The sequence below is a fragment of the Anoplophora glabripennis genome, unplaced genomic scaffold, assembly GCF_000390285.2.
Source record: "Anoplophora glabripennis isolate ALB-LARVAE unplaced genomic scaffold, Agla_2.0 scaffold60, whole genome shotgun sequence".
Lineage (NCBI taxonomy): Eukaryota > Metazoa > Arthropoda > Insecta > Coleoptera > Cerambycidae > Anoplophora > Anoplophora glabripennis.
In genome coordinates this window covers 795,852-818,942 of record NW_019416238.1, presented here as the reverse complement: position 1 = coordinate 818,942, position 23,091 = coordinate 795,852, and positions in this window count along the sequence as shown.

Genomic DNA, 23,091 nt, shown 5'->3' with positions numbered 1-23,091 from the left:
TTTGCGAGCCAAAAGGAAAATAAAAAACATTAAACTTTTATTATGGAGATTTAATACGTTTTTTTCCTAACATAACAATGATTATTATCTCCTGTATTATGTTCAGTTACAATATTTACATTTAAAATAATAAATAAGTGGACAAAATTTGAACAATTTGTACATAAATTACACCCATAATTATTATTATAGTTCAGGGACATAAGACTCATAACAGAACCGGACTCGATTTACTTCAGGGAACAGGTACGTACATGTTCATGGAAAATATGTTGCAACACAATAATATGAAATATCAAAGTTTTGAGTTCAGGTTTCTTTAAAACATGTAACTAAATTTTTTTTCTAGATTCACTGAAATGAAATATGAACGTCTATCACTCAGTAGTAATTTATTCAAGTAAAATTATCAATATATGTCGTTGACAAAGAACAGTACGAGAAGTTAAATTACACAGACATATCATTTCGATGCGCTGAACACGATCCTGTAGTCAAAATTCATGACTTTCCGATGAATTTCGAAGGAAAGTGAAATTTTTTAATGGAAACTGGCTCCAACATACCATTTTCGTATTATTTTGAGGCGCTGAATACGATACCATTTGTGAAATTTACCTCGATATTTCTCAGAAAATCCAAAATTAGTTGAAGTCAATACATCAAAAGTTACATAAAAATTTTTGATGATGTGTTTAATGACGTCTGCAGTGTGATTCAGTCATAATGTCATTAATTTTGACCACGTATTCGGAAGTCCTAATAAAGACAGAAAATCGAAAACAAGTTATTACTCGACCTTTTAAAAAATAAGCAAATTACCTCTTAACTCCAGCTAATTCGACCCCCTACTTCACATCACGTTTTCCGACTGGGAATGCGCCGGTGGGCCACAGAGATTTCAAACGTTGAAGCGAAACAGCTGATTTCCCCAGCCGTCTTGAATTTTGCAATTGGTTTCAAAATCAAAGTGCAACGGATCCCTACTTTATTAACAAAGTGATATGGATTGATGAGTGTTGTTTTAGCCGTACTAGCATTTTAAATACATAGGTACCATACTACACTTTGAAAAGCAATAAGTCACTAGGTATGCGGTGTGCGTACTACAAACTGAATAATTAATTAAACATAATACTAACAATTCATATTCAATTATAAAACATGGTGAAACCGTTAACATATTAAATTATTATTAAAAATGTTAAGTAGTATTAAAAATACTAAATTGTAATAACCTGATCTCGAAAACAATTAGATATTACCGTTATACATTTGTTTTTACAGTAACAATACCTGTTAATTTTTTTTTAATGACACAGTTGGCAGTTGACAGTTGGCAGTCAGCACGACAGATGAAGCCATTTGCGCTACGCGTACAAATTACCTATTTGTCGTGAGGATACGACAACATAACGGCTGGATTGTTCGTCGGTTGTTTCACCTATGACGCACTGATGAGAACTAATAAGTCCGAAATCGGTCTGTGCCTGCTGGGTTAAACTTACGAACGATCCTAGCTGTTGCACTAGGTACTGCGAGTGTAATTCAATGCCGGTCGGGGCATATAGCCCGCGGAGTAGTTGTTTCTCGCAACAGTGGCGATTAAAAACATTGTGTTTCGCCCTCTGTGGGCGGCAGTCGTGCGACAAAGTACCTGGCAATATATAGCAGGTCGCTTCCTACTGTAGCCATTTGCCATTTGCACTCCGCGTACAAAATACTTGTTAATAATTAAAATGTAAAAAAGTGATCTTATTCATTAACGTGTCTACGTAAAAAGATCTATTTATTCCTTGTCGTTTACTACGCATTAAAAACGCAGTAAAAACTAGTTTAGTGACCGCTAGTTAGGGTAGGTCAAGATTCAATCTCGATAAACATTTGTGGGTCAACGGTCAGGAGCGGTCCGAAACGGGGTTTAAATAATGATTTGAAAATATTCTTTTTTTCCGCGTAAATATGCATATTAAAATTGTTTTAATCACGTATTCGTATTCCTAACATCGGTAAGAATTTTCCATATATTCTCACAAAAATGTATGTATATGTATTTTATTTTACTTCGTTCAATACACAAATTTGTTCATTTAACTATAGTCTATATGATTCCAATTTATTTATTGCTTTGGCCCTTCTGTAAGTTCATATGAAAATACGTAGATTTCAATGCTGGCAAGACATATCTATTCATATCATTTAGCTTTTTCAAAAATATAGAATTCCTTCACAGGCATTATAACACAAATCATTTCTTCGACTATATAATATGTGATACTTTCAGAATCACTATCAAATCATGTCTGAAATAATTTACGTTTAGGTATTTCTTTCCTCTTTTTGTCATTATTAAAATGGTTCCAGGGTTTTCGCCTACTTTATCGAAAAATTGCTTATCTACCTCGTGTGAGAAATAGATCTTCCACTGTCAATAGAGTTTTTATCAAATGTTATTATTGATTTATTTGTTTATTTTATTGCATATTTTATTATATTTATTAATTATTATAAAGCAAGCTTCAGTACAGACAACGAACTTCTAATCCATTGTAGATAAAATCAATGTCTGCTATTTCTGCACTGGCATTAACTTACAACGGCATTATTTATGTGCTATTAAATCGCATTACAAACTAACCAAGCAATAAAAGTCAAAGTGTGCCTATCCATTAACAGTGTCGATAGAATTATTTTAATACAATATTATTACTTTTATTCAAAAACAATGTACTTCTTTATAAGATCGCTCGGTAAAAATTGACAATTAACTGTTTTTGTAAAATTTAAATATAAACATTCACAATATATTAATAATACATATATACATCATTTATTAAGTAAACAAAATTAAATTTTTGTTTCACGCATGCATCTTAAATTTTTTTGTGCAAAGCCTTAAGGGTTTTAAAACCACATTTTGCAATTTAATTTTCTGGAGAGCTTGCGTCGTATAAAAAAGCGATAAGAACACCGATTTTTAATTTACTCTTCACTTTCAGAAAATGCTACCATTTCAGGTGTACTGCTAAAAAAAAACGAAACTTTCCTTGAAGTATTTCATTTATCATCCCTATTTAAATCGGTCAGACTTACTAGATGCCCTGTACCAAGTTTGAATTGATTTTTTATTAAAATTTTAATACTCCAACGAAGTGTTTCCGACATAATATGTCGATATGAGTTTATTTTTTTATTTTTCAGAGTACTCTTCCCTTTGCACATTTTTTTAACACCCTGTATTTTTAACTAACTAATTTGAATTATAAAATGTTTCCTAAACCAGAAATATTTTTAATAAAAATAAAATTTTACTGAGATATTCTCCATGGATATAACAATATTTTTATAGTTACCGCGTGAAAAACTTATTGCTAAATTTGCTATCAATTTGGTGAAAACGGTGAAATATCATGAAAGTTATTTCTTATTTACGGCTACCTCTAAAAACGAATATACAGATTTGTGTTAGGGTCCGTTCGAGAGAAATAGTTCAATATCTTAACCTCCGAACTTTGTGAAGATTTAACAGTGCTTGAAAGTTCGGAGGAGAGGCGCAACTTGACTACTAGCCAACATCCACACCGTCTGCCAATGCTACCAACTGCTAAATCACATTCCAAGTTATGCGATTACGTCCCTAATAAAAGTTTTGGTGTTCAAGAATGGTTTAAGTAAGGAAATTCCGGTCACATCTGCTCCATTTACAATCGATACCCTAACGCTCACCGTATATAATGAATTTTTTAATGGCTCGCATTTATTTCTCACCTTTTCTTTATTGCTGGCCCTTTATTGGGTGTTACGTTAAATAATGGATTTTGACAAATGAATTACAAAAAGCCGCGTACACTGCGTTGCATAATATTTAATAAGTGTTTCGCTAACGATCATCTTTATATGACAGCAACACTTTTTTATTTGTTACCAAATTGTAATTATTTACAATTAAAGTATGTTAAAATATATAAACCGGTTATACAGTTTCATTAAACGAAGTTTCCTAAGAGTCCATTTTTAACGACAGGGACACACGAGCGTTTAGTTCACGCGCGTCATGATGCGTGTTGACCATAACGCGCGTTGCAGTACTCTCCACACGATTCCGGCGTTGTCAGAACATACTCGCGTTGAAATACCGCGCGTTGACTGTGTGGCTTGTTGTATTTCAATTTATATAACGCTGAAAAGCGCGTTGTAAGGCGCGTTATAACGCGCGTCAACAAAGCGCCAGTTATAATTAGTTTTTTTACACTTTAATTCTTGTGTACGCCGGCCGCCACTGAGCGGTGAAAACAGAACCCCTGGAATTTCAGTATTGGTGTACTATCCACGTTGTTTTTAAATCAACCAACTTTGTGGGAAGTGACAATGAAACATAGTTTGGTAATACAGATTCCTTTCATATAACTTAGCGACGTGTTATTTTAAAGTCACCATATGTTTTTGTTATCACTGTGGTTGAAGCGAAGAACATTAACAAAATACTCTATGTTTCTAAAAAAAAGCAAACATTATTATGATTTATTAAAAATTTACTAATAAAGGCTATACATTACTAATTGTAAATAAGTATTTGTTCTTTAATTAACTGTTAAATAGCCAAACTAATGTAAAATAATTTAGCTAAAATGAATCCATATCTTTTGATGTTAATATGGACAAAAATCGAACATTAAAAAAATTGTTTTTTAAAAATTTAATATTATATTCACGTTTTAATAAGTATTAACCAATATTGGTATTTAGATATGTTACTAACTTTAAACAAAATTAATTTATTTTAAAATATCTATTTCTATTAAAAAAAAATGAATAAAAATATTGATGACTGATACGAAATATATTTTTTACATCGTTTCAAGTTTTAATAAACAATAATTATGTGTTACTGTTCTTTTAAATCAGAGCATGTACTTAATTTGTGAATCTCAATGTTAATTGACCTCTGACATTGTATTAGTTTAGCTAATCTGTCACTACGTACAGTAGATTTAGGATAATTACATTAGATAGAGAGAAATATTGATATGTCAATATTAAGTGGTACACACTGTATATACGTACCTATAAATATTTAATCAAATCTGTATCATCAAAGAAATCCATTTGCCGATATTGTAGAATGAAATAAATAAATAAATAAATAGGTAAATAAATAAATAAACACGAGGTAATGTACTGTATGCTGTACTCTTTCAAAATGAAATCGCTGTATGTAGTGTACATTTTAAAAGGGCTTGTCATACTCATATCCTATTTATCATTTCATTTATAATCAGCAATCCAATATATAAATACAAAAGTAGAGAATAAATAGTTTACTGCAAATTAAAGGGGTCTGATATCAGTAAATTAGAAATAATCAATTTCAAAGCTATGGTTGGATAAACTAACCAAATGTATCTACATTTAGCATTTAAAAGCACGCTATAATTAAATTCTATTTCTTTATTAAACGGAACATATTCACAAAAGCAATAAGAATCAAAGTTAATTAATTTCAGCTAAAATTATACACTAATGAACGTGAAATAAATGATTGAAACCTGGAGTTTTAACACATAAATGGGGTTTAATTAGCTTTACTCACCCATTGAATTTGCAACAAACTACACCATAAAAAAAACTAATTATGTATCGTTGATTACGTATTTATTAGAAACACTTATGATGATGTATCAAAAATAGCAGCAAATTCACTCACAGAAACTGAAAGCACTATATTAATATTGTCCATTATACAGGGTGTAACAAGTTTGACTGCCAGCATGAGATAGAGTAATCATAAATGAACATAAGAAGTTGTATATTACAGGGGCGTAAGATTAACAGTTTTCAAAATACCGCGAGTATTAATATTGGGGAGTTTCATCACAACGTGACAACAGCGCTTAACCTAATGCTACACAGCTGGTGCGTATCACGTGTGCACGCGGCAGACTTGTCCTACGGAAAATATTTAAACAACTATATCGAGAAACATTTAGTAAAGACAATTGTTTTCCTGTTTTTAAATAAATGAAATAAAATATATCAATTTTATAGTACAAATTTAGTGTTAAATTTTAGCTCGCATTTTATTAATTATGAATCTCATAAAACAGGAACTTAACTTTTAATAAAACTATGAATTTGAAAAATATGTAATTAAAGTACCCAAAGATTCACGTCCGCCAAATAATTGTAATACGTAATAAAAATAATTTAGGTACTAAGCGAAATTCAGTAATTTTTAAACGCACAAGTACAAAACAAACCATTGTTGTTCATAGCCTTACATTAAAAACAAAGTTTCTGCACACAAATGTTTAGTAATCTGTATATTTGTTAAAGAAAAACCAAATTCTTAGTACTTTTCCGTGATGGTACAAGTACATATGCTCAAAATATCCACTACCATTTTCGATGCACGCACGCCACCTTCGAATCCAATTTTCGGGCATTCGTTGGAAAACACCTCAAGAAAAGGAAATAGTGGTACACAGAAAACACTCAGACACGGTCCAATTCCAGATACTAACTGAATTGCGTATTGCTGGGCAGTTAGTACCTCAGTACCTCGTGTTAACCGCCGCGCCGTTGTCACATTGCTCGATATGAATTTTATCGAATTTTAAATTTATTACAACGCTAATTATTTTTCAGAATTAAGCATAAAGAAATTTAAAAAAGTGATAAACACTGTGCTTTATGGTATTCTATGCGCGCAGTTATGTCAATATTCTTTAATTAATCGAACTTTTGCACATCAAGTTGGAGATTTTGAGACTTTTTTTTCTCGGAAATGGTTGAGTTTAGGACCCGTATCATATAAGGTTTTTTGTTTATTTTAATGTATTCTATCGTCTGTTAAAATTAAGGTAGTCAAACTTCTAACACTCTGTATATTGTCTCTTATAATACCTGTACGCACCTTTCTGTAATAAATAAGATTAAGTACAAATATTCTGGAAAGTTCCCACTGATTTCTTTCTGAGATAGTGTGCGCCTTTAAAACACTATCAAAGAAGAGGCGAAATAATTAATAATTTCCGAGGCGTGCACCTTTAAAACAGACACTGAAGCTAGATATATTTAATGCCATATCGTGATTTTGGTGAGTTTCTTCTGAAAATGTATTTCTCGAAACGTCCAGAAGTTTAAACGGACGACGTGACAAGCAGCTCGAAAACTATTCACAACTATTGACAATTATCTCAGAAGGCTGTAAACCAAGCTACTTGTTCATTAATTCATTCCAAACAGGCAATTATGCATATTTACAAAGAACAATTAAATATATATCTTAATATTTATGATACGAAACATATAAGTAGTTAAGTAAAAACAATACAAAAATCGCCAATAAAAAACAATGGCAGCTGATAGTCGTAGTAATAACAACAGAATACAACGGGGTACAGGAAAAGAACTGAGCAATAAAATTACAATCAACTATATTTTGAAAAAGGCTTCACAATTTGTAAACAAAATAATTGTACAACTCGACGTCAGTCAGTCCGTCAGTTTTTAAAAAAGCGATTTCTCTATTATAACTTATTATTATAGCACTTGAACTAAAAAGTAATTAAAAATTAAATGGTAAAGAACAAGAATATAATGTAGGTAATAGCTGTGATAACAACAGTTTAACTATCTTCTCAGTAAAATACAGTTAGACCGTTTTGAATAGAATAGGCTATCCAACATTTCATATTTTTCATTTTAGTGGTAGGTACCACATTTTTAATAAAACAGCTCACATCCTTCATGCAGCCACTTGCGTACTATGCAGTGAACCTAATTACATATTTACCTTTTTTTCGTAGAGAATTCTTTATTGGATCTGAAATAAAATATCCCTTGTAATGTTATTTAGAGTAATAGTAGTACATTTTTAAACTCTTAAGTTTCTTACATTCTTTTAACGTTTTTTGTATTGACTTGTTTTTATTTTTCTTTATTAGCTGCAAAATATTTATGTTCCTCACTTCTGACTTTGACGAAAAAGTTAATTGATGATTTCTTCAATTCTAGCACTAACTACTTGATCTATGTCTGATCTATTGAATTTGCGTTTATTATTATTGGGTCTCAGCTTACATTTAAGTGTGTTGTAAATTTTAGCTACTGCATTTTCCCCTCTGTTACCTAAACAAACTGAATTTACCATTCAGATGTTTATCATAATAAAATAATTCAGTGGTTTATCAGATGGACTATAACTAGATTTCCATAAAAGAAACTGCATTTTGTAATAAAATTTCCAATACCTAATTTCTTTGTTTTAGAGATGCCTCAATAATCTCAATGAAAGCCGCCCAATTAAGTGAGACTATATATTAACTACTTGCCGTTTATTTCGAACGACAGCTGTTTATTTTACGCTGATTGCATTTTTAGAACTTTTATGTTCGGACATTACTGCGACGATTTCCAGAATTACAAAAAATAAAATGTCATAACATTGTCTGAATACGTATTGGTCGACTTCAAGTTAAAAATGTTATAAAGTTAATAGTGTGTAGTACTGGAGTTTTATTGCAGCTCATTCTAATAAAATCATATTACGGTAAAGACCACTAGAAATTGTGACAACTTATGACAAGTACTTCTCGTACAATATTTATAAAGGGACTAAAATTTTAAGAGTGGTTGGTAATAATACTTAAAACTATCTAGATTATACAGCGGTAATTGCAACTATTAAATTTATTCCTAGACATATAATTTGTATTATTTTGCAACGTAAACATGGTTTATTTGCTGAACCCATTTATAGAAATTGGATATGAAATACCTTTAAAAAACTTAAATATATTGTTTTATAATTATTTATAATTGTAATTTATTATTTGAAGTTTGTCTAATAATTTCCGATTTCTCTTTAACAATTACCTTCTACCATTTATAGTAATTTACAGGAACACATATCCTAAACAGCTTAATTTTCGAGACCAGTGCTATTTACACTTTGGAAAAAAAAATTAAAGAACTGAAAGAAATGCGCTTTATTCTTTAATAGAACTCTAAATGCCATTATAGATATAAGTAACAGATAAACAGGTAAATATTGGATATAAAACTCGTATTGTTAACACAATTAAATAGTGACTATAAACTATATTCTTTGTAAAATTATTATATAAATAGTATCCAACGTTGTTTATACTCTCTACGAAATAATATATATAAAGTGTTGTACATTCGTTATTAGAATGTCTAGTACTAAAAATAAATATGTTTTATAATAATAAATGTATTAAACTATCGTATAAGTACTCTGTATGAATTAAAAACATATGACATTCAATTATAAGAAATTTTATTGGAAAAATATAATTACAAACAGAAATTCTAATGGAAACATATTACAAACATTAAAAAAAATGGTGACAAATGGCTGCCATTGTCTAGCTTGTCTTTTTAGTTGTGATACACCCGTATCTTCATGTGTATTATATGGGCATTTGCGCTATAACTCTTACATCCTAAGAATAAAGCATCTCCTGAAATGTTGGCATTCATTTCTTCCAATTATATTTCCTCTCGTTGACTGACTTTACCCGTGCTCTTCTTTGTCACCGTTAGCCTTCTGTTCCTACATTTTATGCAAAGCTTAACATCAGTGGTTTCTAATAGGGAAAATAATTTTTATGATTCAGACAATAATTAGTAATGAAAAAACAAATCAATTACAAACTATAAAACACTTACATACTTGCATAACTTTCCACTTCACACAACACAGTATTGTCGTGTATCCCACAAAACATGTGTCTATTGTCAAATCTCATCCAACTAGCAGCAGCGTAATAGAATAGTCGATGTAAAGCTGACTGTCGTATCATAACCGATCATGCACCAATAAGAGACGATCACTTAACCATTATAAGACGCGTTTTACACGTTAAAATAGGCCCATTTCTTTCAGTGCATTTAATACAATCATTGGGTCTGATTTCTTAAAAAAATGTTTATGCCCAAGTTGCATATATGTGCTTCAGCAAAGAATGAAATCGCCGTTTCCTTGGTGGTAGAGCAAATTGTCAACGAGCTGCTTTAGCGGTGAGTGGGAGAAGTTTGCGAACGAAAAAAGTTTCATTTAGTGGTTTTCTGTTCATATATAATTTTATTTTAAATTTAATTTCAAATGAACTATAATAAAAAAATTATTAATTATTTCTTTGTTTGATTCTTCCAAAAAAATAAGAAAATTCTTTATACATATACATTTTCTAAAGTGGTAGATAATAAAATAATTAATATAGTCAATAATTATAGTACAAAACATAAACATAAATAATCTCAAAGAAATTTATTTATTAATTCATTGTTTTCTTTTGCCCACATTTTTACAAAATATAAATATATGATTTATAACTAAATGTTTCTAATTCCATTTACAATTCACAATTTTTTTTGCTAAAATCTATACAAAATTTCTTAGACACAATTTTTTTTCATAAGCGGTAGTGGTTAATTCGAACTTATTACATGTCTCGTGGAATGTGTGGATATAATGCACCAGAGCTGAGTTTAATTTTAAATAAATATTTTATTAATTAAAGAATATAGTATAGTTCATGAATTGTACTTCTTTGCATTTTTGTATAAAGATATATGTAGAAAAAAAGACTTCGTTTACGTATTCATAATTCGAAAGTTCGAGTAGGAATTTATTATTCAATTTATCCTCTTAAAATAGTTAGTGGAAATAATCAAGTCAGTTATATAAACGGAACATTTTGATGAATTAGGTGCAATTCAACGAAAACCAGCAACAACCTGAAATCAATAAAGCGCGATATCTTAATTAGAGATGGTCGTTAAGATAATCCTCAAGTGTACTGCTTCTAATTAAGAAAACCCATCCAGGCTTACCAACTGCTCAGGTAAATACTAAGTAAATCTGATATACCTTATCCGTGTGCTGGATTGTACTACAAGGGTCACGAACGATTGATGCCAATCTCCTGCTTTTCAAATAATATTATCACGACCTTTAGAATAAGGCAACGGTTACTTAGATTGTATAGCACAATTTTTGTATTCCTTGTATCTTGTATTCGTTGTATCTTCTAATGGCTGCCACAAGCGACCATTAGGACGCATTTAAAGTGCCAAAATTTCTTTCATTTTGGGCTGGAAAAGTTATTTTTTTAGATTTTTAGATCATTTAGATTGGTTACATTATTTAAATTGTGTTAGATTGATTAGATTGTTTTGGGAAAGTAAACGAAATTGAAAATTGTAATTACACTATTTTCTTTAAAGGCAAATGTTTATTAGTGGAGTTGAAAATAACTTAAACAAATTTTTTTACGCATTTAAACATTTTGGTTGAAAACGGTCGGCTTTAGATATATGAGCAAGGTATACCTATTGTGGTGCCCTCTAGAAGATACAACGAAATCGTCGATAAATCCTAATTTCTCATTCCAAAAACTCCGGATACGAAATTTCACGAATTTAACTCGAAGATATTAAAGAAAATATTATTTATTTTTGCAACGTTGATACCCTGTAGCTTCGTTATTATCAAATTTTGGACTTAGGCAAGTTTAGTCAAATCGACTTATTTTGAGCTCTACTAGATGTATCTGGTGGAGCGTTGTACAGGCCCTTTAGAGACACTATGTAAAAAATTAATGAATAAGGTATGTTTAGATGTGAAAATTTTAAAATATCTATATGTTTGTTTTTCCTTTTTAGGTTGCCTTAATATTTGGTGTTGTCGTGCATGTCGCCGTGATGATCTGTAGCAATTAAATTTGAATGATATAGATGATTTTTGATTAAAATACCGGACAATAAAACGAAAAAACCGCGATCATTTGTGATAAACGAAACTTATCTACCACTATGTAGAAAATATGTTGCATGCCACCCACGAAATTTTGAGTTGTCCCTTCTTTCTTTAAATATTCAAATAGGAAAGGTTGCTGGCAAGTAGGTAGGTACCTAGTAGGAATACATCAGTTCGGTAAAATGCCTCAAATTGTCACAAAATTTTTAAATTTGCCAGATGCAGATAAATACAGAGAACATTGGTTCTGTCGATTCTCTGTGATTTAGGTTAATGCTGGGGCAGACTTAATTGCATTGAAGAGACTTGGGCGATGGAAATCCTCAAACGTTACCGTAGGAAATATAGAGGAATCTTTTACAAATAAACTAGACAGAGCAGATAAAATATGTATTTAGAGGATATTTAGATGGGGGAAAGACAAAGGGAAATTTGATAATAGTAACAATATCAAAGAAGAAATAATTAACAGCAGGGTAAAGTCCACCCAATGTTTAATAATTATATACAAACTACAACATAACTATAAATGTAAACAAATAGTTATAACTGTCACCGGTCCGGTAAAAAAAATATAGGAAGAAAAATATAAAAAAATCGAGAACGCGAGACGATCAACAGCAGATGACAGCATTGACAGCGGAGAAGAGAGCTGTCGAATTTTGGTTGTCACAGCGCGTTATTTGCAATTAATTGGGAAGAGAACGTAGAAGAAGAGCGGGACTTAGTTGTAGATCGTGAACCGCATCGTGTGGAATTGGCGACTAATGACCAAGAGACTCTATCGCGCGATACCGGGTGTAAAAGACTTACTTAACCACGAGTCCTCTTGCAAACAAGTGTTAAGACATTGTGTACTTACCTGTAATATACATCTTGTGGAGACTTGTGTCTTTTCCTGGGAGAAAGCCTGTCAATTCTGAACTTATACCATCATCAGTGGTTCCTAATAGTAGTGGGTTTTGTTAAGAAACGTACGATAGGAATAGTTAGTGAGGAAAGACTTTTAATAGAGCTAGAGATTTGTAGGCAGTGCATGCATAGAAGTATAGACGAAATAAACCGTAAGTCGTAAAGAATAAATCTCGTTAGGAAAAAGTTATATACAGGGTGATACTGTTTACCCGAATTCTAAGACAATTTCAATTGTGCGATATATTATGACCTCAAGGGAATACGTAGGCGCTTGTGCACCCAACGATGGATATAGAGGAAGAGAGACTCCAGGAGTCTCTCACTTCTACAGAATCGCTAAAAGGCGTCTTCAATCAGTCGGATGGACAACCTGGAATCAATATTGACAGGTCTCGGCCAGATTTGACTATAGAACGGCCTCAACTGGAATTGACGTTTTCAACTGACGGAAACTTACTAGTAAACCCGGTTAGTAGCGCCGGAGGGTCCCCCGGCGCCTCAGCGATGATCAGGCGTGCACACGAAGTCGTGCAGGCGCGCGGACCGGAACAGTATACACATACAAATGTTACTTAATACCTGCATATACACTCTTTACAATTTCGGCAACTGCTAAAATTACAAGTCTCGTGCCTCTAAATATTCATTCAAAATATATGGCTCCAATTTAGTCAACATTAATTTAATGTGTTTTTTGAATCTATTTATGCTTGTTAAAGTCTTAAGATGCAAAGGTAATTCATTAAAAAACTTTATACATACATAAAAGGTATTTTTTTCTGTCAACGACAAGTTATGTTTTGGATATGTAATATTTATAGTTCTTGTATCATACCTATGATTGGAATTATTAATTGTAAAACTAGTTTTATTCTTAAANAGTTAGAGAGGTGTGCTTAAAAGAGAGGTACGACAAAAGGAATTGGACCAAGTTTGCTGTAACGAGGCTACGCGGAGATGCAGAAAATTGGTATAGAATGTACAAATATTTCGATTGGTCATTTCAAGAATTTACGGCGAATCTATTAAATAAATTTGACAATGTTTATGTGAGGCTGAAATTGCAGCAAGATTTACTGTGCAAACATCATGGAAAAGAAGAAGTTACAGTATTTATCGCACAGAAATTGGCGTTATATAGAAGGTTAGAATTCGAGATCCCTATGCATATGCTAATATCCCAATTAAGAGTACTAATGAAACCTGAGATCCAAATGGCTGTCGCAGGTAGAATGATTGGAAGCGTCGAAGAACTTACAAGAGTAGCGTCCGAAGTGGAGTTACAAATGAGATTTCTCACTGAAGATAGACGAGTCCCCGGGATTACGACTGGGCAAGAGTTGGTGCCGATGGGACCGCGAATGAGACAAGTGAATCCTGGATGTCGAATATGTAATGGTAACCATTGGGCAAGAGAGTGCCCAAGGCGAGCAGTGGCGGGGCCGAGTCAAGGGGGAAGCCGGAGGCCGTTGCCCGAGATCACGGAACAGCTGGAAGAAAGAGTAGGATCCGAACAGGATCGAGGACCACGACGTTCGGAATACTAGAAGAGGACCACTGTCTGGGAGCCAGCAGTGAATCCTTAAAGTTGGGCTCCGCTCAGAAAAATATTGGACGAGACGAACTACCTAGAATACTAGTGAAATACCAAAATCAAGAGATAATCGCCTTAATCGATACCGGGGCGTCAAATTCATTCTTGAGAACCAGTTACTATCGAGAAGTATTACCGACTAGTGGAGAAACGGTTTGGTTAGCAAATGGGCAAAGAAGTTGGGCCTTTGGACCTGTTGAGATAATAGTAGAAATAGGAGGACATGAAGCGAAAATAAGGGTGTTCCTGATGGAAGATCTTAAAGAGGAGTTAGTACTGGGAGTAGACTGGCTAAAAGAAGAAGAGGCGACCCTGGATCACAAACAAGGAGGGATGTATATTGGTAGACAGGAGAGACGAGCCGTATATTGGTGTATGGCGGTAAGATCTAACGCGTTATATCAATCGGTACAGCTTGGTGAAGAACATTGTCTTGCCGAATGGGTGCCTCATTATGAAGAAATTTTAAATGAATTTCCCGACGTGTTTAGGGAGGATCTCTTGCGACCGTGCACAAACTTGGTACAGCACAAAATCAAAGTACGTGATGAGCGACCTTTTCGTATTAAGCGATATAAGTTTTCTCCTGAGAAGCGACGGATAATTACAGAAGAAGTGGAAAATATGTTAAAAGCAGGTATAATACGGCGTAGCGCTTCTGCATATAGTTCACCTATAGTTATTGTCAAAAAAACGGACGAGACGAACAGATTTTGCATCGATTACAGGCAATTAAATAGTATCACCGAAAATGAGGCATCGGTCCTGCCGCCGATCGCAGATATATTAAAGGATTTAGGAAATGCGAAGGTATTTACATCGCTAGACCTAAAAAGTGGGTACTGGCAGGTGCCTATGGAGCCTGCCAGTACGCCCAAGACTGCATTTCATACGCCTGATGGCGCTCAATATGAATTCGTGGTAATGCCCTTTGGACTGAAGAATGCCCCATCAACTTTTCAAAAGTTGATGGTGGAGGTACTAGCAGGCTATGTAGATAAATTCGTCCATGTATATTTAGACGATATTATTATATACTCCGAAATACGAGAAGAACATAAAAATCACTTGCACCTGGTATTGGAACGGCTACAGTGCCATGGACTTACCTGTGCCCTAAAAAAAATGTAAATTTGGCATGAAAGCATTAAATTACCTTGGTCACCGGGTAACTGCAGTACACAATGAAGCGCAGCATAAGCATTTTGACAAAGACCAAAACTTCCAGAGTCCGTCAACCCAGAAAGATCTACAGAAGTTTTTAGGGTTAGCGAACTGGTTACGGGAGTATGTTCCCGACTATGCCCGTATTGCAGTACCTATGACAAACCTCCTAGGAAAAATGAAATTTGTTTGGAATGAGGAAGCCGAAGCATCCTTCCAAGACTTAAAGAGAGCTTTATTAAACCCATTACAGTTACATAGACCGGATTTTGGAAAATAATTTATTCTCCAGACCGACGCTAGTGCCGTGGGGATGGGGGCTGTGCTCTACCAAGAGGGCCCCGAGAAGCAAAAACTAGTTATATCTTGCGCAAGTGCAAAATTTAGTGGGGCAGGAACTCGGTACCACTGTAACGAGCAGGAGGTCCTGGCAGCCGTCTGGGCTTTCAGGCGGTACAGACCCCTGCTCGAAAACAGAGAGTTTGTGTTACGCACTGATAGTCGGGCCTTGTTATGGTTGGACCGCTACAGGGAGGAAAGGGCCAAACTAACCCGCTATGCCCTACTCCTACAAGAATTTAATTTTAAAGTAGAGCACTGCCCGGAGAAGAATAATAATTTGCCTGATTTTCTGAGTAGGAATCCCTGTGATGAAATGATGGAGCCAATCGATGAAGACAAGATTAGCCCCCCATATCCCGAAGTAGAACCATCAAGAAGGAATCCGGTAACGTTGACCCATACCCATCAAGACCTGGCACCTGAGAGAAGAAACACCTCCCGAATACCCCCCGTATTCTTACAAGAACTGGCAATGAATCAAATAGATGACCTAAACGAACCATTATATGACCGTATAGTTAGGGCACAGTTAGATAGCCCAGAATATGCTGCGACGAAAATTAAAATTGAGCGATTGCAAAACGGAGAAGAAGAGGCCACCCTACCGTGGCAGAGGACATTGAAGGATCAATACGTAGTACACGACAATTTGATTTGGTACCGAGGCGATGGAGGACCGTTAAGACTAGTAGTGCCATTAGACTTCTGGCGTAGAGTAATTGACGAGTATCATGATAGCCCTAGAGCAGGTCACCCGGGACGGGACGAAACCCTGCGAGCTATTATGGAATTATATTACTGGCCCGCGGTCCGGAGACAGGTGAAGACTCACGTGAGGCACTGCCTAGTTTGCGCGTCCACAAAGAGAGGGGGAGCCGCCCAAGAGAGGGCGCCTTTGAAGTCAAGGCCGCCGCAGCGCCCTTGGCAGACCATAAGCATAGATATCATGGGGCCTTATCAAGAAACGCGGAAAAAGAATAGATTCTTAATTATATTGATGGATCTATGTTCCAAATGGGTCGAGGCAATTCCGGTGCCACGAGTTCGCCCACGCGTTATGATACAATTTCTTGAACAAGTTTTTGAAAGATGGGGTTATCCAGAGACCATCATTAGCGACAACGGGCCTACATTCCGTAGTGGGGTGTTTACCCGTTATCTGACCAATAACTTTATTCAACAATATTTCTCACCCGCCTATCACCAACGCGCCAACCCTATAGAGCGCTGTAACCAAGGAATGAAAAAATTACTTCGGGTGCACTGCGAGAGGAACGGCGAAGATAAATGGGACAGTGATATTGCTCAATTACTTTTTACTTTGAGAAACAGGAAAAATGCAGCCATAGGCATGAGCCCTAGCGTGGCCTTGTTAGGGGCACCTCTAGTCAAACCAGGGGAATGGCGTCATCCTATAACTCAGGGCAGGTAAGAAATCAGCTGAACCAACGCGAACAAAGACTGAGACGAGTGAGGGAGAGACAACGCGAACTATATCCTAGACAGAACGTGCCGAAAGTGAGATTACAGATTGGAGACAAAGTGTTAGTTAGACAATTAGCCAACACGCGAACCCCGTTGGGACTAACGTGGTCCGGGCCACATACGGTAGTGCGCGTGTGCGGCCTCAATGTTTACGAGATAGAGAAAGACAACCGAATTACGTTACTCCATATAGATGATTTGAGACCTTGGGTCGAACGCGAGGAGCCGAATATGGAAATAGATCCATTGCATTTACCTGCGGAAGACGATGACGCGAACGGTTCTGAGCCTGCAGAGGACACCCCGATAGCGGAAAACGATGAAGATGGCAATGAATCGGATGCGAGTAGTGAAGCCCCGAATTCCTTAGCGCATCCCGATTCCGAGTCTGGAGATGTGAGCAGGAGGAGAATCAGAACCGAAGGAGTACCTCCAGAACGTGATTCCACATCCCTGCAACCAGGACCGTCCGGGTTGAATCGCTGGAGAAGAGGAGAATCGCCGAACCAAGGGGTGGAACCAAGAGGAATGATCAGCCGGAATAGAGGAGCTGTCCAGGAATTATACATGTCAAGGGAAGTATTCTCCCCTCCTCTAAATTCCTGTAGTATATCTGACCCCCTTGTTTCAGATCCCCATAAATATGTTACCGCTGGGTGCGATATGGGAAGAAACCGTGACGAAAACTACCGCGAGAAGTCGGTGAAAATGGAAGATCTGCCGGAAGAAGCTTGTCCCATAAAGTCAAAAACAGCCATACCCATAGTAGGGTTATTCCCTTAAAAGATGTATAAGAATTTTATGTATTGTATAATTAGTTTTAGGATTGTATAAAGTAGGTTAATGAGACTCGTGGATTGGTAACACTCGTCTTGAAGGGGGGTGGTGTCACCGGTCCGGTAAAAAAAAATATAGGAAGAAAAATATAAAAAAATCGAGAACGCGAGACGATCAGCAGCAGATGACAGCATTGACAGCGGAGAAGAGAGCTGTCGAATTTTGGTTGTCACAGCGCGTTATTTGCAATTAATTGGGAAGAGAACGTAGAAGAAGAGCGGGACTTAGTTGCAGATCGTGAACCGCATCGTGTGGAATTGGTGACTAATGACCAAGAGACTCTATCGCGCGATACCGGGTGTAAAAAACTTACTTAACCACGAGTCCTCTTGCAAACAAGTGTTAAGACATTGTGTACTTACCTGTAATATACATCTTGTGGAGACTTGTGTCTTTTCCTGGGAGAAAGCCTGTCAATTCTGAACTTATACCATCATCAGTGGTTCCTAATAGTAGTGGGTTTTGTTAAGAAACGTACGATAGGAATAGTTAGTGAGGAAAGACTTTTAATAGAGCTAGAGATTTGTAGGCAGTGCATGCATAGAAGTATAGACGAAATAAACCGTAAGTCGTAAAGCATCAATCTCGTTAGGTAAAAGTTATATACAGGGTGATACTGTTTACCCGAATTCTAAGACAATTTCAATTGTGCGATATATTATGACCTCAAGGGAATACGTAGGCGCTTGTGCGCCCCGCCCAACGATGGATGTAGAGAAAAGAGACTCCAGGAGTCTCTCACTTCTACAGAATCGCTAGAAGGCGTCTTCAATCAGTCGGATGGACAACCTGGAATCAATATTGACAGTTCTCGGCCAGATTTGACTATAGAACGGCCTCAACTGGAATTGAAGTTTTCAACTGACGGAAACTTACTAGTAAACCCGGTTAGTAGCGCCGGAGGGTCCCCCGGCGCCTCAGCGATGATCAGGCGTGCACACGAAGTCCTGCAGGCGCGCGGACCGGAACATAACAAACGTTTAATATGTGCAATAGGTTCAACAAATGTTATTCACTAAACAATATGTGTTTGATGAGTTGGTTTGCCTGCGTGTATTCATGTGCATTTACTGTATAAGATATAAACAACAAAATGGTAGGGAAAAGTAAACTTTCCCGACGTAAACCAAAAAAGTAACTTTCCTGTACTGTTTGCTGATGGTTGCTTAGCAACGAAGTAAAATATTAGAATACGGTATTTTGGGATCTGAAATTGGGCCGAAAATGTACACATTTCCGAACGATTTCAGAAAGAATGTTAAATAAAGTAATACCATAATAACGTTTGAGTCCTACAACTTTTCTTAACTTGTTAGGGTGGCTATATGAGAAAAATACTAAGAAATTTTAAGATTATACCTTCATTTAGTCCTGAATAATTTTCTAATATCATCCACGCAAACCGGTGATTTGCATTAAAACATCCGAAACTCATTTTGGTCGATGACAAAACATACCATTATGCATAAAAGTAATTAAGGGAAACTGTGTGCTATCCCTAATTTACTTTTTGCTAGGAGGGGTTCTCATGACGCATAGAACAATGTTAAGTATTGTATTAGTAATCAGAAAGTACATATTGATCCTGGTGAATTTGCATTAATTTAGGTTTAATTCTGATTTTACTAATTCGAGTTAAGCCGAGCTGGTCATTTGATGGCTAAATTAGTTTCGTTCTGAATAATTGTTCATTGCCACGGTTAACACAATGCTTCAGCGGGAATGATATGGGGTAGAACGGAGCAACTATTTTTTCCACTACGTCTACTATTAACAAAATATAAAATTAATTCTTTAAACTTAAATATGTTTAATAAACTAAGATCGTTACAATTTATAATATGTATATAAAGTAAAATAAAAAGTTATATTACAAAAATAAAGCTTATTACTCTGTAAAATTATATTTTGACGATACCTACCAATATTATCTGACATTTAATAAATAAATTGCTTGTATGAATTTCATGTTACTATATTCTCCTATTATTGTATTCTCTTATTTTATTGAATTATTTGATACTAAGGTGACTTCTGTAAATAATTTTCTTAATGTTTCTGTATAGGGTTCTCTATTATTCAAAATCTATATAAATGATTTACTTACCCTTAACGCAAATGGTTCCATTCTGAGTTTTGCCGATGATACTGCTGTGTGGTATGAATCAGAATCTTGGTCGGACTTAAAAATAAAAGCGGAAAAAGATTTCAGAAATATAAAAACTTGGTTTGAGCAAAATAAACTTACCTTAAATGTAGAAAAAATCAAATTTTTTTCATTTACTTCATATACGTTTACCTCATGTGTGTCCACTAATTCACAGCCACACAGAAAAAAAAAAGTTGGGTATACTTTTTATGCGACATATATTTAATATTGTAATTTGGCCTCCTGAACACGAATCTGGGGTCAGAATTGGCCCATCACGTCACAATTTTTTCCTAACTTCAAAAAACTTGTGAAAAATAGTGAAATTTGATGAAAATTTACTGGGAAAATTTGGAAAATTATTTCCACATCAAATAGTACATTTTTATGTAAAAGACTCTGCTGAATTCAAATCCACTGTCAGAATTTAGTTAGAACGTGTGGTTTTTTTCTAACCTCAAAAAACCGAGCAGGAATCGCTATTTTCAAATTCTGAGCGGATTTTGACCAGATTTTGTATAAAGGGGTTTTTTGGGTCGCTGATTACGAATATGAATTCACATTGTAAAAATTCAAGATGGCTGATCCAATATGGCGGGTGTACTTTTTTGAAATCCACCGATTTCAGTAAAATTTGGCATCATAAGGATTGCTGGTTGATCTCACCTTCATTAATCACACATCTGGAGCCAGATTTTCATAAATCAAGGTAAAAGATTCCACTCCGTCTAAAAATGTGACTTCGCTTAAAAAAATGACTTAAGGACTCTACACATGTAATGATGTGTAGTGTGATGTGCTTGTTTCCATGGGACAAGACAAAAAAGTTTCTACTTTATTCTTTCATTTATTTAGTCGTGCATGGGCTTATGGTTTTCCAATCAGATTTTTTTAACTACTATGCAGTTTTCCTATGGCATTTAGATGCTTTTATTTCTTAATAATTTTAAAGTTCAAGGAAAAGGACACATTACTGCCACACAGCACATCACTGCATCTGCTTATGCCTTCAATCTAAAAATGTGACTTTGCCGAAAAAATGCCGCCTACTCGGCCTAAAATTATGACTCTGCCTACAAATTTTACCTTGATTTATGAAAATCTGGCTCCAGATGTGTGATTAATGAAGGTGAGATCAACCAGCAATCCTTATGATGCCAAATTTTACTGAAATCGGTGGATTTCAAAAAAGTACACCCGCCATATTGGATCAGCCATCTTGAATTTTTACAATGTGAATTCATATTCGTAATCAGCGACCCAAAAAACCCCTTTATACAAAATCTGGTCAAAATCCGCTCAGAATTTGAAAATAGCGATTCCTGCTCGGTTTTTTGAGGTTAGAAAAAAAACCACACGTTCTAGCTCAATTCTGACAGTGGATTTGAATTCAGCAGAGTCTTTTACATAAAAATGTACTATTTGATGTGGAAATAAATTTTTTTCCAAATTTTCCCAGTAAATTTTCATCAATTTTCACTATTTTTCACAAGTTTTTTGAGGTTAGAAAAAAATTGTGACGTGATGGGCCAATTCTGACCCCAGATTCGTGTTCAGGAGGCCAAATTGCTACGAAAAATATGTCGCATAAAAAGTATACCCAACTTTTTTTTCTGTGTGGCTGTGATTATTGATCAGAATACAAAAATACCTGAAGGAAAGTCGGTAAAATATCTTGGTATAATTATAGACAGACATGCAATAGCAAATATTGTCAAAAAAATCCGACGATTATTACCTCGATTTTAATATTTGAGAGACTTTTTGGATACGTGCCACCTAAAAATACTATATTATGCCTTAGTACAATCCCAGTTCAATTAAGGTATAATTGGTTGGGGTGGAGTGTCTGACAGCCACCTACAAAATTTAAATATAATTCAAAAATGGATAATTAAATTAATGTATAAAAAACCATTACTTACCCTAGCGACCAATTATTTAGAGACAGCGGCTTAATAGATGTCCGTCAATTATTCTGTTTTAATATTTTAATGAAAACATAAAAAAAATATTTAATTCCGCAATCGATAGTACTAGAAACAGAGACAATATAATCCAAGGTCTGTAAAAACAATAGGACAAAGAAATTTTAACTATCTGGCTTCTAGATTGTATAATATTTTACCAAATAGTCTTAAAAATATAAATGTATCTGCTCTTTTAAGCATAAGGTAAAGCTATGGATTCATGAAAGAGGCAGATAAATATTTCATAACATCATAAGTCAAGAAAATTGAGTTTAGTGTTTTATACATATTTAGGTACATGTCCAAAGAAGTGTTGTCTATTATCTGTTGATAAATGTATGTAGAAGTGTATTGTTCACTGTATAGTCACGCACAAGTGGTAGTAGCCGCTTCAGTGACTTACTAGTTTATTTGCATAAGTTTTGTTATTATACAGGGTGATTCATTAACAATGGGAAAATCGAAAGCTGAAGATACTACACGTGAAGTGGTGATCATGAGGCGCAAACATGCCTTATCCGAAAGTTGATAGTTTCGTAAATACAGGGTGTTGAAAGTTAAATTTTTAAATCGTTTTTTTGCGATTATTCTGAAAATATGTAGGTTAGGAACTTGAAAATTTGTGAAACTATATTTTTTAGGCGACGAATAAGATGCATGTTGTAATTTCAGCATTGCTCATAGAGGGCGCCACGTACCACCAATTTTACCGAAAATTTAGTTAATAACTTATTACCCTGTATGTCTAACATGAAACTTGATTCAAAACCTGAAAGAGAAATCATTTTTCCATTAATTGTGTATTCTTGTTTCATTTCGGTATCTTGATCCGTTTTCGGGAAACATC